This window comes from Mus caroli, chromosome 4 (assembly GCF_900094665.2).
Source record: "Mus caroli chromosome 4, CAROLI_EIJ_v1.1, whole genome shotgun sequence".
Taxonomy (NCBI): domain Eukaryota; kingdom Metazoa; phylum Chordata; class Mammalia; order Rodentia; family Muridae; genus Mus; species Mus caroli.
Window position 1 is genome coordinate 71,373,973 of NC_034573.1, and position 11,291 is coordinate 71,385,263.

Sequence of the window (11,291 nt, forward strand, 5' to 3'; positions counted from 1 at the left end):
TGGTTTGGTTTGGTTTGGTTTGGTGTTTGTCTGTTTTGTTTTGTTTTCTTTTTGTTTGTTTTTTTCTTTCTTTTTTGCTTATATTTCCACTTAAGTCTTGTACAGTTTTACTTATTTGTTTCACCTTATTAATTGTGTTTTCCTGTATGTCAGTAAGAGATTTATATATTTTTCCTCTTTAAAGACCTGTTGGGGATTGATTTTAATCCTATTAATTAATCTGACTCTGCCCCCCCCCCCACCAATTCAGGAATCTGCATATCCAAACACTGAAGGTCATTGTCCACAATTGGGTTTTGATGGATCGTTAAGGAGCCAACAACCAATGGGTAGAAAGGTAGACTGAGGCAGGACTTTGAGATTTTCGTGGGCTAGGAACCAAGAGAGAGGGAAGAAGCAGAGATCACATGACACCAGTGAAAGAAGAAAGACCAGACCTAAAACCCATGTGAGATTAGGGGAAACTAACCACATGGTCACTTTCCTAACTGTGTTTGGGGTAACAGAGGTGAAATATAGATTTTGAAAGATGTTCACTCAGGATTATCAAAGAGCAATGTTTGCTAGACAGGGAATGGACGACAGGGAAGGATTAAAAATACCCAGCCATTAAGCTAATCAAGGCATACTAAAATTAACTGGCCTTTGTGTGTGTGTGTGTGTGTGTGTGTGTGTGTGTGTGTGTGTGTTTGTGTGTGTGTGCATGCACATGTGTGTTTCATTCACAAATCCAGATAGCTTTTGGGCAGGTCCATGAGTGCAATCTGTGAGAGCACAAAGTGGTTAATAAACTATGACAACGAAAACCTCTTTGATTGTATTTTCCTGTATTTCTTTAACGAATTTATTCATTTCCTCTTTAAAGACCTCAGTCATCTTTATAAGATTGTAGTTAAGGTAATTTTTTTGTGCTTAGGGTGTGTTAGTATACCCAGGGCTTGCTGAAGTAGTACAGCTATGATGTGAAGGTGTCATATATGCCTGACTTTTGTTGACTATGTTCTTTTCAAGGCCTTTAACCTTCTGGATATCTTTGGTTCTTTGATGTTTCTGTTGTAGTAGGTATTGGGTGGGGATAGTTTACCTGGATGGTTGTAGTGTGGCCGACCACTGGTGGATATTCTTGACCTGTAAGGTTCTGGGTCTGTAAGTCTTTCTGTATGGTTCAGGATCTATAGGTCTGATGAAGTTGGACAGACAGGAAGCAGGACAATGGATATCTGCCTGAGGTAAGAGGTAGCTCAGAGAAGCTTGGCATGCCAAGTGCACTCAGCAAACATAGAATATGGCTGGGGAAAGAAAGCTAACCTGTATGGTTCAGGCTCAGCAGGTATGGTGAAAATGGCTGGAAAGGTGGCAGGAGAATTGAGGTCACCCTGTGATATCAGACTGCTCAGGGCAACTTGCTTGCTCCAAAAGTATCTGTAAGCAGTGAAGATAGATGTGGAAAGGCAAACTTACCTGTATGGTTCAGGATCACCAAGTATGCTAGAGATGGCTAGAGAGCAGGGGTTGGGAGAGCTCCTTGCTTTTAAATTACATGAGTCAAATTAATTTCCTCATAAAATTAATTCGTTTTAATTAAATTTATTTTACTTGTGCTCTAAAGGATGCACATTAATACCTGATGTCTTCCTTTTCTTTATTCAGTGTCTTATGAAGATTTGTAATTATGTCACCTACTGTCTATATGCTTTGATGAAAATGATTTCACATCTATCTTCTGTGTTTACAAATTATTCTAAGCTGATTATAGCTTTATGTACTCTGCAAGAATTGGTTTAGAGATGTACTTAGGATCTACTGAGAGTCAATGAACTGAAGTAAACATTTGATGGTTTCAGAGAGATTTGATCTACTATTGATTTAAATTTGCAAGATCTCAGACTTGAACAAGTGGAACATCCATACTCTTAAAAGAAGTCGATTTAGAAGAAAGTAAAGCAGACATCAACAAAGTGAGCTGCATGCATTTGAGTGAGCAGAGAGTTCTTAAAGTCAGTAGAGTTCCAGCTTCAAATATTCTTTTATTGGCAATATAGTTTCTGAATTATATGGTAAATAGAGAACACCTACAATGCCACTATAACAGTGATGCCTGGTATCCTAACTTACAACTCATATGTTAAAATAAAAGACTTAACACATGAAACTCTAGAAGGAAGACCAAAGTATGGATACTTCTATCCTTCTTAGAAGGGGGAAGAAAATACCCATGGAAGGAGTTACAGAGACAAAGTTCAGAGCAGACCTGAAGGAATGTTCATCCAGAGACTGCCCCACCTGGGGATGCATCCCATAAACAACCACCAAACTCAGACACTATGGCAAATGCCAACAAAAGCTTGATGACAGGAGCCTGATATAGCTGTCTCCCGAGAGGCCCTGCTAATGCCTGACGAATATAGAAGTGGATGCCCACAGCCATCCATTAGACAGAGAACAGGGTCCCCAATGAAAGAGTTAGAGAAAGTACCCAAGGAGCTGAAGGGTTTGGCAGCCTCCTAGGAGGAACAACAATATGAACTAATCAGTAACCTCAGAGCTCCCTGGGATTAAACCACCAATCAAAGAGTATACCTGGTGGGACTTGTGGCTCTAGCTGCATGTGTAGCAGAGGACGGCCTAGACAATGGGAGGATCGGCTCTTGGTCCTGTGAAGTTTCTATGCCCCAGAAAAGGGGAATGCCTGGGCTGGATGCAGGGTGAGCAGGGGCAGTCGGGAGAGAATAGGGGCTTTTCTGAAGGGAAACTAAGGAAGGGATAACATTTGAAACATAAATAAAGAAAATATCTATTAAAAAAGAAGAAAAACTTAAATTTGGTTTCATTTTGATTTAAACTATATTATTCCACTTTATAATGTAGTTTATATGTTAAAATAAAAATTTCTGTAAATTTTGATATTCCAGAGAGAGAGAGAGAAAAGGTAATTTATACCAGAAGACCTATATTCTTATAATTGTTATTTAATGATAATAAACTACTTCTAGGATTAAGTAACAATATCATCATCATTAATTTATGACATACATGTTGTGATACTCAAAGTTTACTGGAAATATTTGCAATGAGAATCATATTTCATTGCATATTAAACTATAATTTGTAGTTATTTGGGGCTTGTGATTTCTTTTTAAAACATCATACTATTTGAAGTTACATAGCAAATTGCTGGTCTGAGGAAATGGGCATTACAAAGTCAATATGAGGGTGCAAACAGTTGCTTTTCTGACTCTAACATATTTTACAATGGAATGCAACACATTAATACATTTTGTAATGAAATGAAACATTTTTACAATATTTCAATATATCGGAACTGACAAGAACATTATGCAAAGGAGTCTAACCTCGCAGGAAATATCCCCAGTAAGTGAAAGAGGGGATTGCATGAAAACAAAAGCTTTTGGGAAAAACAATAGCATCATTGGGATGAAGAAACTTTCTACAGAATATGAGAATCTGTGGCAATTACACATTCAATAGGGAAAAGGTGTTTTTAGTTCTTAATGGCTGGAAACTTGTTATGGAGACTAGGCTGGTCTTGAACGCACTGAGATCTTCTTTTGTCTTTCGTCCCAGTGCTTGGATTCAAGGTACACACTACTACATTTAGCTTTGAATTATTTTTGAATGAAATTAAGCTGAGAGAATTTTAAACATACTTTTCTGGTGGTGTTCACAGATAGATGGAATTGTGTTAGCACTTTAAAAACTAGTACCCTTTTTCATTTTATTTTTCTTAATTTGCATAGGGCATAGGTTCTTGACATAAACTTTACTAAATACACAATAATGAAATAAATTTAACATGTATAACCATAAAATACTTTGTGATATTTGTTAACATTTTCACAATATCATCTCACATATGTATGTAAAAACAAGCACATACAAGCAACTTGAATGCATTCTAAGATATATAGTAAGAACTCTAAGTAGCCTGTGACTTGTGAAATATTTCAATACATTGATTCCTAGACCATTAGGAGTGAGCTGTGCATTTCAAAATTGTATTTTTTCTGTACTCTATTTAAATTTATTCTTGCACTTAATTGCTATCAACTATCTTGAGGAGTAGCTAACAGAAACACAGGAATGTTATAGTGTTTGGTGGTGGGTAATAAGGGACTGAGCTAAGATCTGAGTTCTCCTACATGGATATTTTTCAACCAGCAACATGATCTGTAGAGGTGTGTAGAGCTTGAGTTTGTACCTGAGTTTTTAGCCTGTCTTGAAAAGGTTAATAGCCATATGCTATTGTATACGTATGAAAATTACCAGGCTATCCAGCTAAACAGGTTGAATTCTGATTGCTGTAGACTGGTAGAGAGGTGGCTTGTAAGTCCAGGAATGCTTCTTTAATCTGGAGAGTTTATAAAATGTCTAGGGACAAGCAAGGGCATCCTATAAATGGTCTTAGCATCTCTGGCTGTGCTTGCAATCAAAGAAAGAACTTCAAATGTCCAGCTTAGCCCCTTAATAGTAGATAGATACCTGCTAGGACTAAGATGAAAGTTCCCATGAGTATGTTTGAAACTTGAAACTCCTAATAAGAAAAAAAGTAGTTTATTCATATTTATTGATGGTTAATGAAATTTTCTTTTTAATTCAAAAATTAAAGTTCTTTCTTTAAAGATTAAAGTTTTTGCTTGTTTATTTGTAATGTTGTTGAAATTTTTCTCACTAAATTTTCCATTGTAAAACACACTGGAGTTCACAGAAAGATTTGATACTGTGTCACTATTTACTTTAAGATTTTAAATTTAGTTTTTAGGCCATTTCAAGCCTTAGAGTCCCATTTTTGCCTTTTGTTTGCTTTAAAGTATCTCTTTTTTTTAATTATTAAGATCTTTATTAAATAAATGATAAAAAGAAACATGTTCTATTCATAAATAATTAGAACAGAGATTTCTATTTTAATGAGGCCTCTGAAGATATACACACTTCTAAACAGAAGTGACTAATAGAGAAAACCTATAAAGGGAAATTATGTATGTAAATTTCTCCAAATCTTAAAATGTCTGGTAAATCTTGATTTGTTCTGGTTGTTTCTTTCAAGTCTAAGATATCCTAGATATCTCTAAACTTAGAATGAATTCAGAACACATTGCAAATGCACTTCACTTTTGAAGTAGATGAAAATCAGCACTAATGAAGATCAAGACAAATTTAATAAGAGTGAAGTTTAAAATTTATAATGATAAGCAACCGTGGATGATCAAATAGATAAATACCAAGAATTGAATTCATATAAAGAAGTTGCCATTCATCCAATAAGTGAAGATATTCCTCCCACATAGAAGAAGTTGGTACTCTAACCCTGAGAGTGGTTCTCCTACAGGGAAGATGGTTCTCCAAGAATGAGAGTGAGCTTGCCACAATGAAAGTAGTCCTCCTCTAGGAGTGAGAGTGATCCCCCCACAGTGAGGGTGGCACTCACTGAGTAAAGGTGATGCTTATATGGTGACTGTGGAGCTTATAGAGTCAAGGTGTTATTCCCACAGTGATGGCAGTATTACCACAGTAATAGTGATGCTCCCTTAGTGATAGTGATGGAGGTGCATACACACTGATAGTATTGATTAGTCACTGAGGGTGGTATTTCAATGTTAATGACACTTGAGCCTTTGGGAAACACTTTTCATTTATACTGATAGCATTGTAATTTATCTCATGCAAAGGCAAGTCGGAGTGACATCTGCTTCTTTTTCTGAGTTATCTATGAACTCTGCCTGGTCTTCTACCACGTGCTGTCTCATACTGTAGTCTTCATGATGTCCTTGAATCAAGAGACCTTTTTTTTTTTTCATTAATAAGTGATAATTTTGTGCATCTTGCTATACAAAGACCCCAGAACACTATATCACCCCTACTATTCAACATCCTTACTGTATAAGAATGTCTCTAAGGCCTCCTGAAACTTTCTTGTGTTACCTTTTACACTAAAGCTGACATTTATTTTTTAATATGTTATGTGACATAAGACTGAGATTTCTTCATTTCTAAAAGAATGTCAAATTGCTCAGATATTTCTTAAAAAAAAAGAACATTTTTTTCATACTTAACTAGACCACCACTGTCATCTCTGAAGTTGCCAGCCCTAAAAATAGCCTCAGACTGTCACCTTCAAATATTCTCACTGTGTAATCCCTTACACATTGTATCGAGTTGTTCAGGGACACGGATAACATTCACAGGAAAGGACAGTTTGTCATCTGTGATATTAAGCTGTGAAAGGCTGTGCTTCTATTATGAGTGTTCTCTTTTTAGTCTCTTTTTTTTTCCCCCGCACCAGTATTTGCTGAGGTAGCCAGCTGCTCTAAAAGCCTATGGAGAGAACCATGGTAGATGGAACAGGAAACCTCTCACCGGGAAGCCACCTGAGTGAGCTTGGAAGCTGTTGCTGCTCCCCACAGCTGACAGCTGGACTGTGGCTCATGATACACCATGAGCCAGTGCTACCCAGTGAGGCTGCTGGAGTTGCTAACAGAGACAATATGAGATGATAAATGCTTGATGCTTTAGCTCTAAGTCTGGAGATAAATTGTTAAGCAGAATATATGGGAAGTATAATCACCAAATAAATCTCTATATATGTTTTTTTATGTATTCACTTCTGTTTCTTTATTTTTTCTTTATGTACAACCACAACATGAATAATTATCATAGTATTAAAATAAATCTCTGTATCTCTTAGTGCAAGTATTCCAAGCTGTTCTCTAAGATTGGCATTGTTGTTCTTCATTGTCTAATTTTTATGACAAAATTAGAATCACCCTATCAATTTCCATGCAATTATTAAAATGTATACATATATGCATACATACACACACATAATGTGCAGATTAATATGTATATTAATCAGGCATAACTGGTATCTTTAAAATATTGACCATCCTAAGTAATAAAAAAATCTCAACTAATTCCAATCTCAAAACATTTCAATCATAGAAGCTTTGCTGTGTACTGGAGAAACCTTACACAGATTCCACTGAGCTCCAAGATTTAGGAATTGTGAAAAGTGAACTGCTTTGCTTATTGTACTCACTGGTGCATGGGAAGTCAGTGTGTTGCTACCTTACTAATGTCAGCTAAGTCTAAGATTTTCTTGCAAGATTCTTTGCTTTCTCTGTATGAATAATGATATCCACAAAACTGACAATTTTATTACTGCCTTTTAAATTTTACCTTTTGTGATGGTTTGTATATCCCTGGACCAGGGAGTGGCACCATCTGAAGGTGTGGCCTTGTTGGAATAGGTGTGACCTGGTTGGAATGGGTGTGTCACTGTGGGTGTGGGTATAAAATCCTCACCCTANTTGCCTGGAAGTCAGTCTTCCACTAACAGCATTTGGATGAAGACATAGAACTCTCAGCTCCTCCTGCACCATGCCTGCCTGGATACTGCCATGCTCCCACCTTGATGATAATAGACTGAACCTCTGAACCTGTAAGCCAGCCCCAATTAAATGTTGCTTTTTATAAGACTTGCCTTGGTCCTGGTGTCTGTTCACAGCAGTAAAACCCTAACTAAGACACCTTTTTATTTCTTCAAGCCACTGCAGACCTTTGGTTCTTTGTGAACATACATGGATTGCTGCACATTCATTCATTTCCACCGATTATGTTTTCAGGCTCAAAAGGACACTTTTCAATCACCAACAAGTAGGATCTGTGATAGAGCATTTTACCATAGACATTCTTTGACAGATTACAGACATTTCTACTTTATTATTATAGTGGCTTTGGCTCTTAAATGCATGATCAATCTTGTCAAGTAATTTTGTGTATCTTTAAATGTCATGTCTTCCCCTCCTTCCTGTTTCTACAGATAGATTTCAATGGTTGAATTGTTGAAGAAAACAGAACTGTTGAAGGTTTTAATTGAAAAATCATTTAATATACAGCTAAGTTAATATCCTACAATGGGATTTCTGTAAGTCCCAGAACTCTGTTCTAGTGATTTCATCATGCAACCCTCCCAGACAGTGGACCACACTTTCAGAACGTTTACTCTTATTTTGTTTGTTTTTTTGCATCTCTGTTCTGGAATTTCTTGTCCATTTTCTACACAATGTCTGACAAATTTTATGTCTCAGAACACAAAAGCCATTTAAAATGTTTTATCAGTGGTTCTTCCCTTTTTTGTCAGAAAAAGTGCTTAATAAGACACAGTTGGTTTTATTTTAATTTAGGTAGTAGTCTAATATTGTAGGCAGCTAGACTTAGGGCTTCTTTTTGGGAGGATTTTCTAAAAAAAAAATATTAGATTCAATATGTTTAGTAAATAGAACTATTTGAGTTGTATTTCTTTTCTTTTAGGTTTAAGAACCTTTCTCCGTTTTGAAATTTACACCTTCAATGGCTTTCTATGCTTCTGTTGACCTAGTCTTGTCTATAATATCTGTAGTGATCTTATCAGTCTTACTCATTACTCATAACTTCTTGTTATGAGTAATAATTTCTTGTTGGCCTGATTACTCCTGTGATATTTACATCCTTTCTATGAATCAATTTAATGTTTTTAACACATTGTTGCATATATTCTGATACATTATATGAAGATTATCCAGTACAAAATATCCTTTACTCTCTTTCATAATTTGAAACAGAAATATATCCAACAGGATCTGGTCCTGGAGCACTTGGTCCCCAGCTGGTAGCACTCTTATGGGACCTAATGAAGAAAGCAAATCAATGGCAACAACTGTTAAATTAGGAATAAATATTTTACCTACTTTTAACTCACAATCACTTCCTTCTGTTTACACTTTACTACGAAAGGTCTCAGCTCCCTTAATTTTTATCATGTCATGTTGACATACCTTCTGCTTCCCTGATGTGGTGGACTCTGGTCTCTGGAACTATAAATTGAAATATAATTTTTTTTCTCTAAGGTGGCTTCATTTTTTTTATTTTACCAGAGAAACATAAAAATGAACAAGACAGTTCTTGTGTGGTTCTTTAAACTCTATGTTCTTTAAATTCTGCGTTCTTTAAAGTGAGAGCTATCTGGAATTATATTGTTTAATTCTCAAATCATTGGAAATTATCTTTTATTGAGTTGATAGTATTTGGTACCGATTAAAATTATCTGAAAAAAATTTAGTTACGATATGTTTACATCCCAACCTAAAATTTGAATAACTGTACCACATAGATTACAAATAACATGTATTGTGTTATTTTGAATAAGGCATTATTGAATATCCTCAGCTACAATTTATGAGCTTTGTTATTATATTCTAAAACCTTTTATGAGCTCTCCTTTCTTCTGCTTCTTCTAGCAGTAGTATCTGTATGTTAATTTCCCTTTTTCTTTCTCTTTGTACCAATTTTATGTTGAATATCCACAAAGCTGAAACATACAAAATGTTGTATTTAAAACTGTTCTTTCCCACAAAATTGCAACATAAAAAATTCTGTATTTAAAACTGTTGTTTCTAATAGAAAAGTACCCCTGTGATTGCAAAGTCATTATTTATATCATTTTATTTTTAAGATTTTTTCATTTAAAGTCTACCATCATGTTTCATAGTTTCTGCTGCTGAGTATTATCAAATAAGTAATTGTATTTACTTTAGAATCAATAGTATATTGCTTTCCAACATCATATTGTGACTTCATATTGTGATTACATTTACTTGATATGGACTCATACAAGTAGACTCTATTCCCTTCTGTGCTTCCCCAAAACTGTGTTTGCTTGCTGTTTTGGAATTCTTTTACTTAAAATATACAGGATACCATTTTTTGATTTATTAAAAATCTAAAAAAATGCTTAACTTTATATTGTTCTTTAATGTATATATAAGCATACCTTTTAAAGTAATTATACAAACCAATGAGTGCAACATGATGTACAGGTATAATGAATTAATTAATATAGTTAATATAGTCAAACAAATTAACACAATCCATCATTTCCCACGGGCTGATGTTATTCATATGAGAGGATGATGTACAATGAAATAGCATGCTTCAATAGATAGGATTTGTGAATATTCCTCATGGTCAACATCAGATCTCTATACTCAGGTATTGTACAAGGGTATATAGCTTTATATTGTGTACATGTAGGCAGGAAATTGAGAAAAAAATAATATTTGAAGACTAAGCATATAGAATAGAGGTTTAGGCCATCAAGGTCAGACATTTAAACTGCTTCCTTCTGAAGTGGATTTCCTCCAGAACATTTATAGTATCAGCTCAAACAGAGAAGAAACAAATGGTAATAAATTTTTAATGCCCTTATTTATTTATTTTACCATGAAAACAAATTTGAATTAATCTATTGTGGTTACAACAACAATTTGTTGGCTCTCCATACTCTCTCTGTTCTCCAAATCAGACAGGTAGGATTACGGCCAAGCAACTGTTGCTATGAAACAAGACTCTAAAATTACAGGCCTGAGATTTATTTAGAATATAAGAGATTACTGCTGTCCTCTGCTTGCAAGAAAGGGTGGGGGGAGCAAATTGTTTTGGTAAAGAAAATAAGGCTCCTAATTGACAAAGTTTTAGAACTGATTAGGTTCATGTCAAAGTGACTCAAGCTATACTTGTTTCAAAGGAAGAGTTCTCTATTGTGAAAAAGGCTCATAAGATTCAGTTGCAAGTTTCTTTCTTGATTAGTGATCAATCGGGGAAGACTCAGACAATTGTGATAGGGTGCCATCTCTGGTCTGGCAGTGCTGGGTTCTATACAAAAGCAAGCTGAGCAAGCCATAAGGAACAACACAGAAATAAGGATCCTTCTGGTCTCTGCATCATCTCTTGCATCCATGATTCTGCCCTGTTTGTGTGCCTGTCCTGGCTTCCTTCATTATGGACAACCATGGATATATAAATGGATATATAAACAAATAAACTCTTCCCTTCCCAACTTGCCCTTTGGCCATGTTATTTCATCACAGCAATAGAAAGCCAAACTAAGATAGTTTCCGGCCTTATTATTTTTAAAAATTTAATCTCTTGATTCTGCAGCATTATTATTATCCACATGTTTATGATGAAATATAAACATCCAATCACGTTTGATCTTCTAAACTTGTTCTTTATCCCAAGTTCTGTGTACCCATCCCTAAAAGGAAGTATTTATATAGTGGTAGTTTTTCTCTAGTTGTAAGATGATTTACTCTGAGCCGGGCGTGGTGGCGCACGCCTTTAATCCCAGCACTCGGGAGACAGAGGCAGGCGGATTTCTGAGTTCGAGGCCAGCCTGGTCTACAAAGTGAGTTCCAGGACAGCCAGAGCTATACAGAGAAACCCTGTCTCGAAAAAAA